The 23,052-nt window shown below is 41.6% G+C and overlaps 1 protein-coding gene and 1 long non-coding RNA gene across 7 annotated transcripts in view; one reads left to right on the top strand and one right to left on the bottom strand.

Moving 5' to 3' along the window:
• The window catches only part of mipol1 (mirror-image polydactyly 1), a 414,430-nt gene that overhangs the window by 51,387 nt on the left and 339,991 nt on the right, over positions 1–23,052 (bottom strand). The gene's annotated exons all lie outside the window — the stretch shown is intronic.
• LOC148149418 (uncharacterized) lies at positions 16–21,757 on the top strand. Its single transcript, XR_015757927.1, has 3 exons — positions 16–135; positions 348–1,659; positions 21,530–21,757. It is a non-coding gene; the product is annotated as an uncharacterized LOC148149418 (long non-coding RNA).

The raw sequence follows: 23,052 nt of genomic DNA, 5'->3' as shown, positions 1-23,052 counted from the left end.
AACATGCGGTTATAGATTTGCATACGGAAACAGACACTTTGGTCCAAAAACACATCCATGTCAACCAGATACGGTCCTTTCTGCTACTACGGTGTTTTGTCAATGCGAATTAGCTGTAACACAATGGATGAATAGGTGAAAACTGTTTGTAAAACATGAACTTTCACATTCTTGTGTTGGCTATTATGCATTTCATCCTCAACATTTTAACTGTCGCGGTGGACAGAGGAATACAATGCTTACGCCAACAGAGTCTCCGTGTCGACATCATATGCTCAGTTGACTTGCATGCTTTGTTGTGAAGTGCTGTTTGAGAGGTACTCTATAAATTTTGTTCTGTTTTGCAGATTTTGCTGTGTTACCGATAAATATGGGAAGGAAAAGTAACAAGAATGTTTACAAGAAGTGTCCTGGTGATAAAATTGCGGGCGGTGAACATAAAAGAAAGGCTATAACACTTGAAGAGAAGCTAGATGTTATAAAGCATTTTGAACATAATGAAAAAACATGTGATGTTCGTGCAACAGGAATAAAGGAGACTATGTTACGCACGATTACAGACATTGCAGAAAAAAATTAAAGCAAGTTATATTGCTGGAACACTGAGTGCTAGCAAATCTGAGATCACAGCCAAAGGAACTTGAGAAGATGGAGCAGCTTCTAAGACTGTGCATAGAAGATCAAAAGAAAGAGCAACCTGGGATCAGCTTTCTTGCCAGAAAGGAGAAAGCCTTATCAATTTATGAAGACTAAAGAAATTAGCTGAAAATCCTGCAGATGTGCCACCTTTAGTGCTAGTAGTGGCTGGTTTGCTGGTTTTAAGAACCACTATGCTTTTTGTTACATAAAGTTATGTGATGAAGCTGCCAGTGATGACAAGGAACGTGCAATGATATTTCCTTCCACAGTGAAAAAAATGATTGAGGAAGAAGGCTACAACTTAGATCAAGAGCGCTATTGACATTATTGCGGAGGCCTGGTGTGACGTCAGGAAGGACTTCTAGCATGCAGTTTGGCAGAAGCTTCTTCCAGATGTTATTCATGATTTTAGAAGCTTTGAGCCATCAGAGCAGCTCCCAAGAATCAAAGAACATTGTGTTCCTCTTGCAAAGCAGGTTGGATTTGAAGAAGTGGAGAGTGAGGATGTTGAAGAGTTGCTTCAGTCCCATTGTGAAGACCTCTGTACAGTTGATCGACAACAACCTGTTGCTGAGGGGGAAATGGAAGCTGGAGATAAAGTAGTAGTAATTCAGGATGCAGCACCATTAGACCTTTCCACCTCTCTTCTGTCTCCTATCCTGACGGAAGTTGAGAAGCAGTTGCAGCTCTTAGAAGACAATGATTACAATGCAGAATGCAGCAGGATAGCAATTCAAGGAATAAGGTCTTATTTGGCACCCTATGAACAGCTTTATTATGAAAGAAGAAAGAGGGCAAAAGCAGCAAAACCTAGATGTCTTTTTTAAGCCAACTGCCAAGAAACAGTCAGGATACAATGAACCACAGCCATCCACGTCTGGATGAACTATTTTTTGTCCTAACTCTGCAAGCACAACCACACCTGAAGATGATGATGATGACCCTCAGCCCATCTTAATAACTCAGCAACCTCAATACCACCCTTCTACTCCCATCAAGTTATCTTCAAAATTTTTCAAGGTAAAATGTTAAGTTTACTGTATTATTTCATTATTAGATATGAATTTAACATTTACTTCAACTGTGCTATCCTTTATGTTAGGCTAACAACTTTCTTTGTTTCGATTTTGAGTAATATTTTTGGTGATTGCCCCAAACCTATTTTTTCCATAAGCCTTGTTATTTTTATTGCGGGATTTTCTGCAGTGCTAAGTTACGAGAATGCAACAATTGCGTATTAGCAGAAAGGACTGCATCCATAAATTAATCTTTGTCAGCATTTGGCCCATATCCCTCTAAGCCTTTCAATCCAGGTGCCTTTTGAATGTTGTAATTATATCAGCCTCCAACACTTCCTCTGGCATCTCATTCCATCCATGTACCACCCTTTGCTCCTTAGATCCCTTTTCAATCTTACTCCCTCTCATCATAAACCTATGCCCTCTAGTTTTGGACTCTCCTATCCTGGGAAACAGAATTTGGCTATTCACTTGGCTATGCTATGCCCCTCATGATTCTATAAACTCTTATAAGGTCACTGCTTAGCCTCTGATGCTCCGAGGGAAAAAGCCCCAGCCTATTCAGCCTTTCCCTATTGCTTAAACCCACCAACCTTGACAATATCCTTGTGAATCTTTTCAAGTTTCACAACATCTTTCCTATAGCAGGGAGACCAGAATTGAATACAGCATTCCAAAAGTGGCCTCAACCAAGGTACTGTACAGCCACAACATGGCATTCCAACTCCTATACTCAATGCACTGACCACTAAAGGCCAGCATACCAAACACATTCTTCACTATCCTGTCTACCTGTGATGCCACTTTCAAGGAACTATGTACTTGCATCCCTAAATCTCTCTGCTTGATAACACTCCCCAGGACCCTACCATTAAGTGCATAAGCCCTGAATTGTCTTTCCAAAATGCAAAGCCTCACATTTATCTAAATTAAACTTTATCTGCCACTTCACAGCCTATCGTCCCATTTTATCAAGGTGCAGTTATACTCTGAAATAATCTTATTCACTGTTCACTACAACACCAATTTTAGTGTCATCTGCAAACTTATTAACTACTCTTCCTGTATGCACATTCAAATCATTTATATAAATGACAAAAAGCAGTGGACTCAGTATGGGTTCTTGTGGCACACCACTAGTCACATGTCTTCAGTCTGAAAAACAATCCTCCATCACTACCCTCTGTGTCCTATCTTCAAGCCAAGTTTGGATCCAAATGGCTAGTTCTTCCTGGATTCCATGTGATCTAACTTTGCAAACCAGTCTACCTTGCCGAACTTTGTCAAACACCTTGTTGAAGTCCATATAGACAACATCCGCTGCTCTGCATTCATCAACCTTTTTGTCTCTTCCTCAAAAATTTCATTCAAGTTAATGAGCCAAAATTTCCTATGCACAAAGCCATGTTGCTATCCCTTATCAGTCTCTGCCTTTCCAAATGCATATAACTCCTGTCCCTCAGAATGCTCTCCAACAATTTACCTATCCTTGACATCAGGCTCACTGGTCTATATTTCCCTGGGTCTTTTCCTTACCACTTTTCTTAAATAATGGCACCCACATTAGCCACCTTCCAATCTTCTGACACCTCACCCATGGCTACCAATTATACAAATATCTCAGCAAATGGCCTTGCAATCCCTTCCCTAGCTTCCTACAAAGTTCTGGCACACACCAGATCAGGTCCTGGGGATTTACCCGTCTTTATGCATTTTAAGATGCCCAGCACATCCTCCTCTGTAATTTGGACACTTTTCAAGAAATCATTATTTATTTCTCCAAATTCTCTAGCTTCCATATCCTCCACAGTACATACCGACACAAAATACTTATTTAGTCTCTCACCCATCTCCTGTGGTTCCACACATTGTTGGTCTTGTTGATATTTAAGGGACCTATTCTCTCCCTAGTTAGGTTTTGTATTTGTAGAATCGCTTTGGATTGTCCTTAACCCTATGTGCCAAAGCTATCTTGTGTCCCTTTTTTGCCCTCCTGATTTCGCTTGAGTACACTCCTATTACCCATATACTCCGCTCAGAATTCAGCAGACCCAGCTGTGAATATCTGAGTATTTTGCATCAGTATTTACTGTGAAAAAGGATATGGAAGCTAGACATGTGGCTAAAGTAGTAATCCGGAGGTTATTATATTTAAGATGTGCTTCTTAATTTGATGTCTCGGTCCTCATACTGACTATGTATAACCACCTACTTTGCCACATCATTGGTTTACAAGGACCATGAGAACTGGATCCTCCCCTTCCCATTACAAGTTCCTTTCTAGGCTTAAGCAGATACTCTGAGCCCTAGCACTGGGTAGGCCACACAGCTACCTGGTCTCATGCACTTTGTTCAAATGATGTTGTTAATCCCTCTGATTATGCTGTCCTCTACCGCCATTACATTTCTTTTTGCTCTGCACCACTTGAATGGCTTCCTGTAGCTCAATGTTATGGTAAGTTAGGTCAACCACCTGGAGCCAGAAATCTCATCCAAAAAAATTGAAAGAGTCTCAAAAGCTTGGCACAATTGTAAGGGCTAAGGGTCTTATGCTCTGGGTTCTCTAATCAGGGGAGAAAGTGGGAACAGGGTGATGAGTTGGATGATCAGCCATGATCATACTGAATGGCAGAACAGGCTCGAAGGGTCGGATGACCTACTTGTTCTCCTATATTCTATGTTTCTGTGCTTTCCGTCTCACTTGCAGTTACACTATCCTGTCCTCTCTGAACACTGACTAAATCAAAAGACATTAGCCTACGTGCTGTGACTGCTTCATGGTACAAGGAATCCATGCAACATCACCCTTCGCCGATGAATCAGTATCTGTAGTTCAGCCTCCAGCTGATAAACTGAATCGAATCTGCTTGCACTTCACTTATTGCAGATATATTTTCTTTGCCACAAACTAGCATCCATGAATCCCCACATGCTGCAGATGTGTTACATCACCTGTCCTACCACCCTAAATTCTACTCAATTATCTTACTGAATTATATATTTACTTTTTGGTGCATTCTGTTGATCTTACTACAAGCCTACACATGACTCCAGACCCATTGCAATGTGTTGACTCTTAAGTGCCCTCTGGGCAATTAGGGATGGGCAATAATAATCCAATGAATGAATAAAATCACTTTCTTATTAGGAATACAATTAACCTTAGTAAATTATCATTCACCTAATAACTAGCTTCTTCTCCTGTAGCATTAAGGAACAAATTTCTAGAGGCTGCAAAAATGAGAAAAAGCCAAAGCAATGGAGCAAATCTTTCTATTCCTCTATTGGTCACCCAACTTCCGGGCTCTATTGTAAATGTCGCAACATTGCTTAGTTTTATATGCTCCTTTCACAAAAGACTGGGGAGACCCAGTTAAAAAGCTGCTCCTTAATTAACCAAGCCTAACTGTTTATCCAGTGGAGACCTTGTTAAAACCCTGTTGAAGTCTGGGAATTGAGACCTTAGATTTCAATTAAACGCTATCTACAAACAAAATTAAATTTATGCAAAGATTTAGATTTTCTTACTGACCAATTGCCTGTATTCTATCATAGCTGTTCACTTATATTCATTTTGGACTTTAATATAATAAAATGGAAAGTTTAGTTATGCCGTATTTAGTCATTCATGAGATTAGAGTCATCTAGGAAAGTGTTCACTTCCTTTTTATTGACTTATTCAAAAATAAAATAAACAATAAGGATTAAGATGTTGTTATTTTCTATATAAGAGCACAAGAACTAGGAGAAGAAATGATGAATGGCTTTTGTCCGAAACATCGATTTTCCTGCTCCTCGGATGCTGCCTGACCTGCAGTGCTTTTCCAGCACCACTCTGATCTAAACAAAGGAATAGATCATATGGCCTCTTGAGTTGAATATGATCATGCTGATTGGCCGTCTTAAATTTACTTTTTTTTTTAAGATTAGATTACTTACAGTGTGGAAACAGGCCCTTCGGCCCAACAAGTCCACACCGACCCGCCGAAGCGCAACCCACCCATACATTTACCTCTTACCTAACACTACGGGCAATTTAGCATGGCCATTTCACCTGACCTGCACATCTTTGTGATTGTGGGAGGAAACCAGAGCACCCGGAGGAAACCCACGCAGACACGGGGAGAATGTGCAAACTCCACACAGACAGTTGCCTGAGGCAGGAATTGAACCCGGGTCTCTGGCGCTGTGAGGCAGCAGTGCTAACCACTGTGCCATCGTGCCGCTCTACTTTTCCAGCTGCTTCCCATATTTCTCGAATCCCAAAAGATTGAAAATCTGTCAATGTTAACATTGAATCTACTCAATGATGGAGAATCTACAAACCTCTGGGGTAGATAATTCTGAAGATTCACAACACTTTGAGTTAAGTATTTTCCTCTTTGGCTTAGTCCTAAATGATGAATCTGTCATGAGGAGATCCTGGCCCAATCTTCCAAACTGGGTTGGAGTCCCAAAATCAAGTCACACAAAAAGTTAAATACTTACATATCTGTAATTTTAATGAGTTTAAATGTCCTTGAGAAGCACTGGAGGAGGTATTTCTATAAGGCGAGTAAGGTGGCTGGGTTGCAAATGGGTTAGAAGGTGTAGGATAGCAGGCAAGTGAAGTTACGTTAGGCTGGATGCTAGTAAGATTGGTCAAGGAAGCAAATGGGGTGATTTTGGGATAGTTGTATCATGGTTTTACTAAGAAGATTATGAGGTGGAGGGTCGTGGGAGTTAGTTGGAGTGCTGGTGCTCTGAGCATTCAGTGGAGAGTCAGGGAAATCAGTTGTATGATGACCCAGGAGCTGGAACTACTTATAATCCTTCAAGCATTTTCTGGGTAATTGTCCAGGTGACTAAGTCAGAAACTTCGGGCTCGAGCTCAGAGTTGGAGAATTTCTCAGAGGGTAATTACCCACCAGAAATATAAACTGCTCAGGCAATTCCAATGCAGTCAGTACATCAGGATGTCCAAGAAGCTTCGTAAAAAATTTTGTGGTGTACATTTGCACTCGACTTAACTGAAGCCCAGATCTGGGACCATATTACAGATTGCCCCAGTTAAGGGAAACAGTCCCTCAGTCGCTAACCTGTGGAGCCTCTTCAGAATACTGAATGAGACCACGCAGGATGATTGAAAATTTTTAAGATTGAGTTCAGGAGATTTTTGATTGAAAAGGGTGTCAAAGGGCATAATGGCTATGCAATGCAAGAACGTGGAGTTGAGGCCACAATTAGGTCAGCTGAGACTTGTAAAAGCTCTTACAATTTCTTTTCATATTCCTGGCTAATTTATTTCACATTCTATGCTTTTTATCATCCATATTTAGTTGTGCTTTCCTGATTTCTAAAACTCTCCCAATCATTCAAGAACTATTTAGCTTTTATACATTACAGGCCATTTCTTTTAATCTAGTCCCAACTTTCACAACAATGGCTGGATTTAGCCAACATGTTTTTGCTTTTTTTAAAATGTAATACATTGTTCTTGAACAGCTACAATTGTTTCCATAAGACCATAAGACATAGGAGTGGAAGTAAGGCCATTCGGCCCATCGAGTCCACTCCGCCATTCAATCATGGCTGATGCGCATTTCAGCTCCACTTACCAGCATTCTCCCCGTAGCCCTTAATTCCTCTAGACATTCTTCAAATGTTTGCCACCAGTTATTTATTGGCATAACGTTTTATCTAAGGAAAATTAGCCAGCTGTCCCCTCATACAATTGCAACCATATAAAGTTAAAAATCACACAACACCAGGTCATAGTCCAACAGGTGTAATTGTAAGCACTAGCTTTTGGAGCGCTGCTCCTTCATCAGGTGGTTGTGGCACCTATATAATCGCAACTATATAAGATTATTTCAATTGCGTAGTTCCTAAACTTAACAAGGAATTCACTCATATTATTTTAGATTAGATTACTTACAGTGTGGAAACAGGCCCTTCGGCCCAACAAGTCCACACCGACCCGCCGAAGCGCAACCCACCCATACCCCTACATTTACCCCTTACCTAACACTACGGGCAATTTAACATGGCCAATTCACCTGACCTGCACATCTTTGGGCTGTGGGAGGAAACCGGAGCACCCGGAGGAAACCCACGCAGACCAGGGGAGAACGTGCAAACTCCACACAGTCAGCCGCCTGAGTAGGGAATTGAACCCGGGTCTCTAGCGCTGTGAGGCAGCAGTGCTAACCACTGTGCCACCGTGCTGCCCATATTATGATCTCTTCCCCCACAGGGAATATTTTATTGTGAGAATAACAACAAAACCTACATTGTTGCACAGATATATTATTCAACAGATTCAATAGTTTTCAAATTTGATTGGTCCAGACCATAAGACTGAAGTTTCCCAAGATTATTACATGGCATTTGATACAGGCTTCAATTATTTCTTGCTCAATGCGCTGTTTAACAGTATAACAATTGTTAGATAGCCTATAAATAACTACAATAAATGTTTTGGTGCTTGTTACTTCCAGTCTCCACCCACATGAATTCTAGTTCCTGATCTTCTGAGCCAAGATCCATACTTGCTACTGTCCTGACACTTTTCTTTATTACAAAGACTACTTACCTTTTAATTTTCAGAATGTTGTGCACCTTTGAATATTTATTTCCAAAGGTTGGTCACATTGAATATGGGCTGAACTTTACCACAAAATGGTGAAGTATCAATTTTGGGAGATTTCATGGATTTTTCTTCATTAGCTCTAGTGAGTTATTTCACACATTTCACTGCTGCTCACTTCATCATCTATGCACAACAATTATTTTGTGCTCACTAGTGGTGGAAGCAACTGTCACAGCCAGAACTTTCTGAGATTTCTGCAGCTGGCACCACACTTAAAGACTAGATATGCAGTAGGCCAATGCAACCAGCCATGAACAGCCCTATACAATATACATATTAGGAGGAAAGCAACAAAATAGCTACTGAGGGCACATGGATGACACTGGTGACACTTCATTGCAAATAAAGCTTACATCCTTAAATGCATTTCCACTTTACATTATCGACTATCATTATAACTGGAGCTACAAGAATCAAGTTACATATGCCATACCCTATTTTTCATATCATACCATGTATGAACTCTGTCTAAGGGAGTGCTACTCTTTCCCTAATATTCAATGTAATACCTCATTTCATAATTGTTCATAACTGACCATGTGTCCACCTTCCTGAACGACACGGGAAGACTGCCTCAAATAATGAGTGACCAAACCCTCTGACTGATTTCTGTGCTGTTTCAAACTGACTTACAACTAGTTTCATCTGGTTGCACTGGACCTGCAGGACTAATCGTGGCCCACTCCTCAGATGGAAAGATATGGAACCCCTGAGCGCGATGTACCAAGTGCTTAATTGAATATGTCCAAGTCCCTGATTGATATCAGATGACTCCGTTGATGATAACAGGAGCCTCTGATTACAAGAGCCCCCTTGATTTGACTCTGGATGCACTCATTAGATTTTTAGACATTGCTATTTAATTGAAGTACATTCAGTGTGTTTATCGCATAAGCAGTTCACACGTACTGCAGGTGTAACATTGATATTATAAGACGGCATAAAGCATAATGTCTGCTTCCTTTTAGATCACTGCTCTCAGAGAGGCTGAGTTACCTAGCTTGGTGGCAATATGGAAAGAGATGCTGAGAACCTCCAAGTAGATGTACAGTGAGTGAGTGCAAAGAGACCAGGCTAACAGCTGCGATATGCACCCTGTTCCAGTTCAAGAGATAGGTGCCTGTCCCTGCATGCAAAGTAGTCAGGAAGTATTGGTGCTGTATTCAAACGGAGTCTGAAACGTGCCATGATGTGATGTATTGTGAGCATATTCCATGCCAACTTCTGTGGCCATGGTCTGCAGATTGTCCCTGTTCATGGAGTGTGCCCTGAGGAACTGGGGACTGCTGGCTAAAATGGATGCCAGGACGAGCAAACAGGGAGCTGTGTCATCAGGTATCTGCTCTGACTTTCTTGTCAGGAATTGCTGCCTTCTCTCTGTCCAAGGGAGAATAATGAGGTGCATAAAAATGAAGTGAGAATAGGTAATAGTGAGATGTTGAGGCATGCAAATGAGCTTCTCACTGCTCACTAGCAAGATTGTCATCTTGTTAGTCAAAACATATCTTAGTGTCAACATATTTTCTCAACTGACTTACAATCATCCACATTGTTCAGGGTTGGGAAAATTCAGCCCTGTGGTTCCTGTAATTGGATTACATCTAAACAATTTTTCTTTATTTGTATGACTAAAGTCTGCCAGCTTAAAATCCTACCAATTCAGAGTTACCATCTAGGCTGAACTTGGAGTGGACTTTTTCATTCACAAGCCTTCTTCTGATGGCTCCTGAGGCAATGGCCTTGTGGTATTATCACTAGACTGTTAATCCAGAGACCCAGATAATGTTCTGAGGACCTGGGTTCGAATCCTGCCACAGCAGATGGTGAATTTTGAATTCAATTAAAAAATCTGGAACTAAGAGTCTAACGATGATCATGAATCCATTATCAATTGTTGTAAGAGCACATCTGGTTCATTAATGTCCTTTAGGGAAGGAAACTGCCGTCCTTACCTGGTCTGGCCTACATGTGACTCCAGACCCACAGCAATGTGGTTGACTCTCAACTGCTCTCTGGGCAATTAGGTATGGGCAATAAATATTGGCCTAGACAGCAATACCCTTATCCTGTGAATAAATAAAAAAAAAGTTCCGAAGATGCTTAGAAGTACTCAATCTTGCTGCATGAATGGATTATGGCAAATTGCATCATTAGACCAACAAACCTTTAAAACTGGATAACTATATTTCTTTGCTGCCTTGTTGTGACAAATTCTTTAACTTTCCCAACTGTTAGTTGCCCGATGAATGTACTCTTTCAAATATTGAATAACTTTATTGTTACCTTTATTGGTGCAAATAAAACAATGCAAGAAGACAGCGATAGATGCCAGACATAAAGTCATACAGCATAGAAAAAGACCCATCAGCCCATCATATCTATGCCAACCAATAAACACCAAAGTACACTAATCCCATGTACCTTGTTATAAAGACGTAGAGGTCCTGTACCTTTAACAAAGTTGAAAAGCTAGCAAGGCCTGCCAGACACAGCACAAAGTGTTCTGAACAAGGTAACAATGTAATACTTGGTCAAAACAGCTAGCAGCAGATGGGTTGCCATGAGACAAAAAACAAATTCAAATTCGGCCAATCAGTTTAAATTATGACCCAAGAAACCAGAGTCCAATCAAATTTGAATTTAGTATTTTTATAATATTAAAACCAATGAAACGATCCAATGTTTTGGGGCAAAAATTGGACATTTTGAACAGCTAGAGAGAGACCTGCCAAAAGACCAACACAAGTTGGCTGTTATATCAAGAGCTGTCTGAGAATTACCTGTCTGTGGAAGGAGATTGCACAGCAGAAACATTGAAACTGACCTGTGGAGAATCTACGAAGGAAATTCAGCAAAGCTGACTGGTTTTGAAATGTGATTTTTCTTTGTAAATCTTAATCGGGATTTTTTATCGGACTAGTACTGTAGAGTGGGAGGTAAAAGATAGCTTTAAGAGAAAGGAGTTGTAAATAGTTGTTGGTTTTAATATTCTCAGTTGGAATTAAAGAATAAAGTTGTTAATTTTACTTTATAGAGTGACCTCTGGGATAGTTCTTTGCCTCTCAAATTTTAACAGATTACAGCATAGGGTGAATCTTTTCTGTGTTGCTGGTTCAAATTAGCAGAGGAGTTTACCCTTGGTCGTAACAACCTGCACTTGGTCCATTGCCAACTATGCTCCAGTATTTTAAGTACTCATACAGCTGCTTCTTAAATACTGCAACAGTACAGGTCTCTACTACCTTCTCAGGCAGCATGTTCCAGATATCTATTAATATCTGGGTGAAAAAAATGTTCTTAGGTCTCCTCTAAACTACCCTACCCCTCACCTTAAACTTATGCCCTCTGGTCTTAGACATGACCTAGATATCTTTCATATCTTTCTGTGATTTCCCTACCTATTTGCTCCTTGATCTTCCTCTGTCTATAGTATAATCCCAGCAAGGGGAATCATCTCTTTTTTTATTTCTAAATATTAGCCAGATGGCATCATTTGAACACCTGTCTAGGACTTGAGAAATGATTCTCATGATTTACTCTGCCTATACCTCTCATGATTTTATAAACCTCAACAAATGCTTCCTCTTCTTCAAGAAAAACAAATTCAACCCCATAACTGAGACTTTTCATCCATGGCAACACGCAGGAAAATCTCCTCTATACCCTTTCCAGTGTAATCATGTCCTTCAGATAGTGTGGCGACCAGATCTGCAGACACTATTCCATCTGTGGACTAGCCAATGTTTTATAAAGTTGTAACATGACTTTCTTGCTCCTTTATTCTACATCCCAGCTAATGAAGGCAAGTATTCCGTTCACCAATCAGTCTACCTGTGCTGACACCTTCAGGCATGTATGGACTTGTACATCAAGGTCCCTTTGTTCAATACTCCTTAGGAATCTACCATTCATTGTGTGTATCCTTCCCTTATTCCCAAAATGCAACACCACCTTTATCGGGATTAAATTCCTCTGTGATTACAGATGAGAAATATTAATTTAAGACCTTGCCCATGTCCATTGACTCCATGCAGAGTGACTGTTTGTTCTCTAATAGGTTCTACTCTTTCCCTGGTATTCCTGCTGCTCTTGATATACTTATCAAAAACCATTCCTTGATTTTCTTCCAAGGTGTCCCTTGAGCCCATCTGTCAAAGATAATTTGTGACCTTTCCATAATGACTTTGAAACCTAGAATTATGGTCACTATCCCCAAAGTGCTCACCAACTGTAACTAACATCACTTGACTGGCTTAATTTCCTAGGATTAGGTTTAGCACAGCCCTATCTCTAGTAGGACTATCTGTATGCTGGTACAAATAAACTTTAAATTTCTACCCTGTCGAATCCTTTCACACTAAGGCAATTCCAGTTAATGTTTGCAAATTGAAAACCCCTTACAATTATAACTGTTTCTTTCATATCTTTCTGTGATTTCCCTACCTATTTGCTCCTTGATCTTCCTCTGTCTATAGTATAATCCCAGCAAGGGGAATCATCTTTTTTATTTCTAAATATTAGCCAGATGGCATCATTTGAACACCTGTCTAGGACTTGCTCCCTCATTTCTGCAGTGATGGTTTCCTTTTTCAATAATGCAAGGTTCCCACCTCTCTCATATCCCCACTATCAAACCTGAAGCTTCAGTACCCTGGAATGTTGAGCTGCCAGTCCTGTCCTTCCCTCAACAATGTCTCAGTGATTGCAACAATGTCATATTCCCACCTACTGATCAATGCTCTAGGTTTATCCACCTTACCAATCAAGCCATTATGAAGTAGATGGTAAAACTATCCTACATACTCTTTGCTGAAGCACAATGTTCCAAAGTAAATCTCCTGTAAAGACCCAATTTTTACTTGTGTATTCTTTGAAGTGGTTTGGAAATGTGATTTATTATCTAATCGAGGTGAGGTGCCGGAAGACTGGAGGTCAGCTAACGTGGTGCCAATTTTTAAGAAGGGTGGTAAAGACAAGCCAGGGAACTATAGACCAGTGAGCCTGACGTTGATGGTGGGCAAGTTGTTGGAGGGAATCCTGAGGGACAGGATGTACATGTATTTGGAAAGGCAAAGACCGATTAGGAATAGTCAACATGGCTTTGTGCGTGGGAAAAGATGTCTCACAAACTTGATTGAGTTTTTTGAAGAAATAACAAAGAAGATTGATGAGGGCAGAGTGGTAGATGTGATCTGTAAGGACTTCAGTAAGGCTTTCAGTAAGGTAGACTGGTCAGCAAGGTTAGATTTCTTGGAATACAAGGAGAACTGGCTATTTGGATACAGAAATGGCTCAAAGGTAGAAGAGAGAGGGTGGCGGTGGAGGGTTGTTTTTTAGACTGGAGACCTGTGACCAGTGGAGTGCCACAAGGATCGGTGCTGGGTCCTCTACTTTTCATCATTTATATAAATGATTTGGATGTGAGCAGGAGGTATAGTTAGTAAGCTTGCAGATGACACAAAGTTGGAGGTGTAGTGGACAGCGAAGAAGGTTACATAAGATTACAACAGAATCTTGATCAGATGGGCCAATGGGCTGAGAAGTGGCAGATGGAGTTTAATTCAGATAAATGCGAGGTGCTGCATTTTAGGAAAGCAAATCTTAGAAGGACTTATACATTTCATGGTAAGATCCTAGGGAGTATTGCTGAACAAATAGTCCTTACAGTGCAGGTCCATAGCTCCTTGAAAGTGGAGTCACAGGTAGATAGGATAGTGAAGAAGGCGTTTGGTATGCTTTCCTTTACTGGTCAGAGTATTGAGTACAGGAGTTGGGAGGTCATGTTGCGGCTGTACAGGACATTAGTTAGGTCATGTTGGAATTTTGTGTGCAATTCTGGTCTCCTTCCTATCGGAAAGAAGTTGTGAAACTTGAAAGGGTTCAGAAAAGATTTACAAGCATGTTGCCAGGTTTGAAGGATTTGAGCTATTGGGAGAGGCTGAATAGGCGAGGGTTGTTTTCCCTGGAGCGTCAGAAGCTGAGGGGTGACCTTACAGCGGTTTACAAAATTATGAGAGGCATGGATAGGATAAATAGACAAAGTCTTTTCCCTGGGGTCGGGGAGTCCAGAACTAGAGGGCATAGGTTTAGGGTGAGAGGGGAAAGATATAAAAGAGACCTAAGGGGCAACTTTTTCATGCAGAAAATGTATGGAATTAGCTGCCAGAGAAAGTGGTGGAGGCTGGTACAATTGCAACATTTGAGAGGCATTTGGATGGGTATATGAATAGGAAGGGTTTGGAGGGATATGGGCCGGGTGCTGGCAGGTGGGACTAGATTGGGTTGGGTTATCTGGTCAGCATGGACGAGTTGGACCGAAGGGTCTGTTTCCGTGCTGTACATCTCTATGACTCTATGAGTCTAACTCCCTTGGAGCTTGCCTCATTTTCTCTCTCTCTGATCTCTCCTGCTCCTCCAATAAAATTATATACAGACAGGTGGCTACAGATCAAAAATCCTGCAATAAGATGTTTCAGATTCGGAAAATGTTTCTAAGCATGTTCAGAAGAAGTGCAAAGCAGGTAATCCTAATCACCTTATCTAAAGATCCCCCAAAATCAATACGGTTATCTTGCAAATTGGATTGAATACATGCAACACAATGAAATTGCTGAGCATACAAACAAAAGTGCATTTAGTCAATATGCTCCATGTAATAATGAAGACTCATGAATGACCAGTACATCTAAGCTTGCTGACTTCTAGTCAAACCATTCCAATTATGACAATGACATTTTTGAAACAAAGTTGAAGATTTTCCAAGCATGTCCTATTCACAAACTTAATCTCACCAATTACTGCCTTATCAAGTTCCTTCCAATCATTAGATAAGTGATGTAAGAGTCATGAACAAGACACTATTTTTCCAACTCTATTCCATTATTTCACCATCAAAAATGGGATCTCTCATTGAAGGGCTTATATTTCTAATTAGAATGAAGTGATTGCACAATTAGAAGCATAAAGACACATACCATGTTAATATGCTTTATGTGATCCTCATGATTTGGCTAAGTCTGTGTTCCCTCAAAGACTGAGCTAATCATTGGCACTGAAGTATGAGCAGTCCAAAGAAGCAGCAGATTTAAAAGGTGTTATGTCTCACTGGGGTAGTGCACTGAAAATAAGACCTCACAATTTCCAAAGTTGCCACAAAAGTTAAAGAATTTTTAATAGTATGCAGAATTCCCCATTTATCTGTCTTTTAGACCTGACAGAAAGAAAGCATGAACCAGGTTTCTGTACTAAATAAGCATGATTATTAACAACAAATAAATAGATTCGAACTATAGATAAATTATTATGCACTCTAACTCATTTATGAACTCTCCTATTACACGCACATAAACACAGAAATAAAAATGGGTATTACAGGCAGAGAAAAATACTTGGAAGGTCATTCAGTGGTCTATCAAAAGGGTTTGCTGAGATGATCCTTTTGCTGATCAGAATGCGACTACTTCTCCAGGCATTTTTGCTTGATTACAGGAGGCACAAGGTGACTGTTCAAACTTATTGAAGCCTCTGGCTTATTTATTGCACATCATAGCTTATAGCAACTGATGAGGGGAAATAAACTAGCTATATTCAGGTTTGAGATGCTTTTTACTGTAGAGCAAAAATAGCCTCTTCTCTTCCAGAAGTCTGATGGCTTCTGCCTCAAATATTCACACTCTCAAGTTGTTCAGCTATTTGTGAGCCAAACACAACTGTTGGTAGACAGAAGGCCTTTGTAATTGATGAATGGTCACCATTTCAGAAAACCAACTGGATACTTGTTGCTGACCAAATTTCTATTCATACACAGCCGCTGTCTTCAGCTAGTCTGTAACAAGGCTTTCCCTACTGCTTGAATCAACAGCTGCACAACAGTACTTACAATGTTGGTTGGATAACTTGCGTTTACAAATGCAGCAATCCTTCAACAATCCTTTGTTGTCCTTTTCTCATTTCAATCCGGAATCAAAAATACAGAAAAAGAAAGTACTTGGTATTTACAAAGATGGATTTAAATTGCCTTACAAGTCAGCAGCACTTAAAACCTAAATTGGTAGAGATGGTTCAGGGTAATTTTCAAAGTTCACAAATGGCAGGACCTCCCCTTTAGTCAAAAAGGAAATCTTAGTGTAATGTTGAGTAAGATGCAAAAAGGAGTTCCACTATAGAGGTCTGCTATTTTTGATCCTCGAGAAACAATCTGAAGAGTCATACTGGAGCTGAAACAGTAACAGACGCTGTCAGACCTGTTTTATAGTTTTATTTCCAATCTCCAGCTTCTGCGGTACTTTGATTTTAAACAAATAGAGACTGCCTCAATGAAAATCTCATGAGATAAATGCTGCCATAGCTGTCAAGTAGGTTTTAACACAGTGAAGGAGTCTGTCCTGCCAAGTACCTTAACAATAATGCTGCAACACAGAGTTCCACATCAACCAGGTGCATCTTGACTCAGCTGAATGAAAATTATTCAGAAACCTTTCAGTCTTTCGGTCAGTAACATTCTTTGACCTTCTGAAGAAGTTCAGTCATCAGAATATAAAAGCTTAGTAAGTTTTCAACAAAAGCATTATTAAATGAAGCCTTATAAGTACTGGTCAAATGCTCAATGTTCATTCGAGAAGTTTGATTTCATAATCTAAGGTGATAATGCAGTTCTAAAGGATGTGCCCAACATTTGGATAAAATATTAAATCAAATGCCCACTTAGTCACTTGGATATATAAAATGGCAGCAAGACAATAGTCGAAATAAAAAGATAATGAAAAGATGCCTCGAATTCTCTTTAAGGACTTTGGCTTGGAGATAAAAGATTTTGTACATTAGTTCATTGCACATATACTTCTTTAGATGGAATGTTCTCAGCATCTGAACAAGGTGGGCAATTATGAGAAAGGTGGGGAAAGTACGGCGAGAATGGAAAATTAGATTTTTGGCATTGAGAAACAGAGTCTGATTTTCCTTTCAAGGTTTCAGAAGCAAAGTGAGGATTTTGCTGGTAAATGGTAAGGGCCCTATATGCATACATTGGCATCTCATTAACAGTTAATCTCACAAATTTCTATGTGAGTGGCTGTTCTCTAAATTAACAGTGAGAAACTGGATGGTGCCAATTCCCAATATAGAAATCAGGGTAGTTACCTGGCAGCTGCAGCTCACCCAGCATCTTCTCCACGCCTCCATGTTACCCGTCACTCCCCAACATTTCAGCATGCTTCATGTGCAGTGACTTATTTGCACCCTATGACCACAGAAGGCTGGTCAAAGTACCAGCCTCACCACACCATCACGGCACATTCAGATCAATTTATAATGCACTTCTTACTGCACTTCAGACCCCATGGTAACTTTAGATTGCAACAATGCTGTCAGGCAAATTTGCGTACAGGGGCAGACATCCATCTTATGCATTGAAATGGGGTACACCTCAGGGCACTCAGCTTGCTTTCTTCGTGCTCTCTCACTTTGTGCTTACTTAGCTCACTGCATCACTGCCTTGGCTTTCAGTGCAGACAGAAGACAATACTTACCAACACTGAAATGTTAATGAGTGCTCATGTTGTATTACAGCACCATGCCATGTCAGTGGCACACCCAATAACACGTGTCAGCAGCTTTTGCAGCAACAAACTGATTGGGCTTTAACTAAATGGCCATGTCTGAAAGTCTGAGAGGAGTAGTCCTCAGTCCAATCAAGAGGTCCCACTAAGTAAGTCAAGCGTGTCATCTGATCCAGGTCTTCTGTCATGGCCAATTGGGTACTTGTTGTGATCAGGGTCCAGGGATCCGCATTCTTCCAGTCTATGAATTGTGGGTCAAGTCCAATTAGTTTGCGGATTATCAGTAAGTCAGTGTGTTGTAGTTGATGTACAATGGCCATTCTCTGTTAAAGAAACCCACACAGGGATCTTCGACCCCCTCAAAATGAGGTTTGGGATTTGGAACATCATGACACTTGGACAAACTCAGCAGCAACTGATCTGAACATGACACTTCTATCATAGCCTGTAAACTCAGGTGCTATGACCCTAACTGAGACACTCAGTTAGTGAAGATCAGTTCAAAGAACAAGGTGGCTGATACACCTTCCTTTGGAAGGATAAACCTGAGGAAATATACCAACTCGACAAGAAACGGTTTGTCATAAAAAGACAAATGAGCTGCCTGTCTCAGGAAGCCACTTATTGGATAAATAAATTCCTTATTATCTTTCAGCTTAACCTAAACCAGAAGCAGCACACCACAGACCCCAACCTTAGAAAGGTTGGATGAGATTAAACAGGCATTTTATACCAGCCATGACCAGTTGTTGCCATGTATCCTAAAGAGAGATGGGTTGATTTTCCATGGTGGTTTCAATGCCAGGTTTGGGAGGGAGGGACCCTGGAAAGGAGCGACCTGCAAAGAAGAGATGGGAAAGGCAAACATAAATGGTGTCCTCCTTCTGATGAAATACTCAGACCATGACTGGACATAAATATTCAGAAGCCAATAAAAGGCCTTATGAAAACATCCTCACTACAGATATGGCAATTGCTTGATTATATCACCATCAGAGGAAGGAGTTTCAAAGATGTTTGCATCACCAATGCCATGAGAGGAGTCAGACCTATCATTGCCTAATCTTGTCTACCATCTTCATTAGCGCAGCAGGTCAGGCAGCATCCAAGGAGCCTGACCTGCTGTGCTTTGCCAGCAACACATTTTCAGCTCTGATCTCCAGCATCTGCAGTCCTCACTTTCTCCTACCATCTTCATTAGCATAGACTGTGAATGAACACCTATGCTTAATAAAGAGGAACCACAGAATCTTCACAATACTGATGAAAATCCATCATAAACAGCACTTGAGAACAAAATTGAGTGTGGAATCTTACATTTTCCTGAATTACGTGGGCTATGATGAGCAATCTGGGTTAATCACATGAAAAGTAGAGCAAAGTCTGTTTCAACATTGGGAGAAACTAATTACTTTTTCCAACAGAGTTTCAGGTGTTGTGAGGAGATTCTTGTTCAATGGCAGCAGAGTCCACATGAAGTGGGATTATTGCTTATTGTCAGCCTTATGAACTGTGAATCTTGCTTGATTAATGTATAATCTCCCATCGCCAGCTGCAAACAAACTAGCTGTCTAGAATTCTTGACAAGAAAACCAGAGGAGTGGCTTGGCTTGCTTACCTTTTGCTCCTCCAGACCTCCACCTTGGAAATCCAGCAACAATGTCTCAGTATATGGTTCTTGAGCAGTGATCACATGAACTCCATGATCTCAAATACTGGTATTCATCACTCTTTCTGAACTCTCATGGCACCACACTGATCCACTTACAGGATGCTTTAATACTTTAAAATTGCACTTTGGGTGCACTGGCAACTTGTATTGAAATATTGCTGTAAGAACACCTTATCTGTAGGGAATGCACTCAACTCAACCAAACCAGGCTACATCTCAGGGATGCTGAGTTACTCTCCTAGTGCCTGGCCGCTTAGCCCATTTAGAGAGCCAGGCAGCTTGTCTCACTGGTCAGCAGTCTGTAGTCAAGGGGTGGACATCTTGCCATATTGTAATGTCAATAACACATTTGTACCATGTCTCAGCAGCTTAACCAGTAAATACACTGCATATGTTGCAAGCAAAGTCTAAGGGGAGTTAGAGTTTATTGAAGTCCATGGAACATCTGTCAGTCAGGGTGTCCTGACTGAGTAAATTAAGGGTTGCCGCTGAGATCAGTCCAAGAGACTGGGCAGAGTTAGGGCAGTTGGGTTGGTCTTGGTCAGGGAGCCTGTGTCTCTGCAGTCCAGGAGTGGGGCATGGTCAGCGCTGTGTGTTCATAGTAGCTAATCCACAGGCTACTGGTAACAATTGAGAAATGCACAGCTATCAGTTTGAGTATGTGCACTCCTCATTTGAGATTGTCCAATTAAGTTGTTCAAGGGTCTGGGCACAATCAGTCTATAAGATCCATCCAATAAATGGAAGCAAGGAGGTGTGATGCATAAAGGGGGATGATGCTGATGGAAAGGAAGCTGGGGAACCTAATTTTGTAGATCGATGGCTACAGGCCAAGGAAGCAGGACTGTGAGAGTTGTGAAGGGGTGCAACTCTGTATGTCAAGGCAGATACAATAGTGAAGGACGGAACATGGTTATGCAGCAGGGAGGGGGTGGCACTCATTCACAGTCAGCAGAGTTCTGGGTTCCAGAGGCAGACAGACTATGACCACAACCTGACATCATCACCTCATATGGCTGAGACGGCATGGAAAAGGTGGGCAGCAGTCATAAAGATGGTTTTTGTGTGAACGTAGGGAAGAATGAAGACTTTGAGGTTAACAGTAAGGGCTACTAGGATGACCACTGGGTGGCACGGTGGCTCAGTGGTTAGCACTGCTGTCTCACAGCGCCAGGGACCCAGGCTCGATTCCAGCTTTGGACAGTTCTCCCCACGTCTGCGTGGGTTTTCTCTGGATGCTCTGGTTTCCTTTCCAAAGACGTGCAGATCAGGTGAACTGGTTATGCTAATTTGCTCACAGTATCTAGGAATGTGCAGGCTAGAAGAATTGGCCATGGGAAATGCGGGGTTACAGGTATAGGTTGGAGGTTTAGGTCAGGATGAGATGCTCTTTGGAGGGTCGGTGTGGACTCAATGGGCTGAATGGCTTGCTTCCACCCTGTAGGGATTCTATGATTGCATAAGATGGTTGATGTTGATTCCAGGCAGAGCCTGGAAGTCAGTGTGGAAGGAGCGCTTTGTATCACCTTACATTTTCCTGAAAATTACGAACACAATGTTGCAGAAAGTAGCCACTACCACACTTGGAGTGGATGGGACAAGTGCCTTGACCTGTGAAGGAGGGGGTTGCAAAAATCAGTGATGTAAGGCCCCTCAAAATGGCAACAACACTTCTGAAGAAATATATCTTCAGAGGGCTCCCAATCCCTGCAGATTCTTAGGCATTAACTTACTGTGTGCAATGCTTCTCCCTGCCTCAAACAAATTGCTGATCATTTTATAGAAGATCAAAGGCTTTGCCAGTTGAAACCTGTGATGCAATAGCAATGTCTGGCCACTTGGAGAAATGTTGCCAGAGACTTTATCAAATACAATGCACAAACTTGTCTGTACAGTACATGGTGCTGCAGTTGTCAAGACATTGATGTATGGTGTACCATGGACCAATGAGCTCCTCTGCTACACCCATTCTTTTTCTTTTTATCTCTCCATCCCTCCTCCCTTCTCTCAGCTTCGGACACTTGGCCCCAGCCTCCAACTCCCAGGCTCCAAAGCGGGGTCAACGGAGATGCCAGTGGCCAGAGCGGGGACGTCAGCGACCAAGCGGCCAGAGCGGGGATCCCAGCAACCAACTGCTAGAGCGGGAACATCGGTGACCAGCAGCTTGAAGCGAGGATGCCAGTGATCAGTGGCATGAAGCGGGGATGCCAATGAACAGCAGCCGGAGTGAAGATGCCGAAAAACAGCAGCTGGAGCAAGGCATTAGCCAGCAGTCAGATCACGTGGGCTCCCCTTGCGCTGGTCTGATGTGCAGAGCCTTTGGAGAGAGACTTTGCTTCTTATTTTTCTGACTTATGGTTATACTGTAATGTAACTATAATGTAACTTTGTTTTGCTTCATTTCTCTATTCTGTCACCAAGGACTGTATCTACATACCTTTGTACCTGAGATGGTGCTGGAGGTGGCGATATATAAACTTTTCACTGTACTCATTTGAGTACATGCGACAAATAAAGCTAATTTAATTCAATTCAAACAGGATGCCTGGCAAACAGTTTATATGGAACAGTGCAAACATGTTTGCAAACTTGAGCATTAGTATGTGTTGCAATATAATCCATGCTACTAATGAGCACTCAAGAGGTTTTCATTTCTCCTTCCCTCCTTCTACATCTCAGAATCTGCATCTGGAGTGGAATGAGCCTGACTTAAAGTGGAGCCTTTTGGCCTTGGAAGTTTGACTGGGCAACCTGGGGGAGCATTTGTCAAGATGGCTCAGGCCCGCTGAGTATGTCCTTGCAGAGGTAAGTGTACATTCCTCATCTTAAACTCCCTCAGGTCTGAGAGTGACAGGCAAGTGAAGATATTAGGTCCTGTTCCCTTTGTCCTGAAAGGACAGAGAGTTCCTTCTGTGGCTAGATGTCTACTGGCACTGCCCTCTTTTGTTGTGAGGAAGGGGTGCCTGGAGTGAGGTCAAAGTCCTCCATGCCCCTGTTGTCTTGTTGTCGGTACTGAGGACCAACAGATGGAATGCAGGTCTATTTGTATATTCACCAAGCTCTAAGACTGCTGGACCTGGGTCTCCATAGTAGTTGCCATCTTCACCATGGAAGCAGCCATTGTGGCACCAAGGACCTCATAGCTTTGCTCCATTCCAGCAGTTTCTGTGCCGCAAGGGCCCATGGACATTTTATTATTAACTCATGGGATGTGGGCATTGCTGGCTGTGCCTGAGAAGCTGTTGGTGAGCTGCCTTCTTGAACTGCTTGATGCTTCTGTGTGTCCTTATGCAATGTACAGAGTCCCAAACTGCCAATACTATGGGGGCCTTTCTTCCTGGGACTAAGCAGATGTCAGATCTCCAGCAGTCTTTTGAGTGCCAATACCTGGGATGCTTTTCCTTTGGTCAGCTGCAAAGACATCGCTCTGATGTGCTCACCACTTAGTGCTCTGAGAGGCAGCCTTACTTATGCTTTCTTTGAGGCCTCTGAACTCTCCTCCTCTGATGTGCTGAAGGGCAAGAGTTGCACAAT

The sequence above is a fragment of the Chiloscyllium plagiosum genome, unplaced genomic scaffold, assembly GCF_037043375.1.
Source record: "Chiloscyllium plagiosum isolate Xiang-an unplaced genomic scaffold, Cpla_swu_hap1 HiC_scaffold_8, whole genome shotgun sequence".
NCBI classification, from domain to species: domain Eukaryota; kingdom Metazoa; phylum Chordata; class Chondrichthyes; order Orectolobiformes; family Hemiscylliidae; genus Chiloscyllium; species Chiloscyllium plagiosum.
Note: the sequence above shows the minus strand (reverse complement) of the source record. Positions and strands in the feature narration are given on the sequence as shown.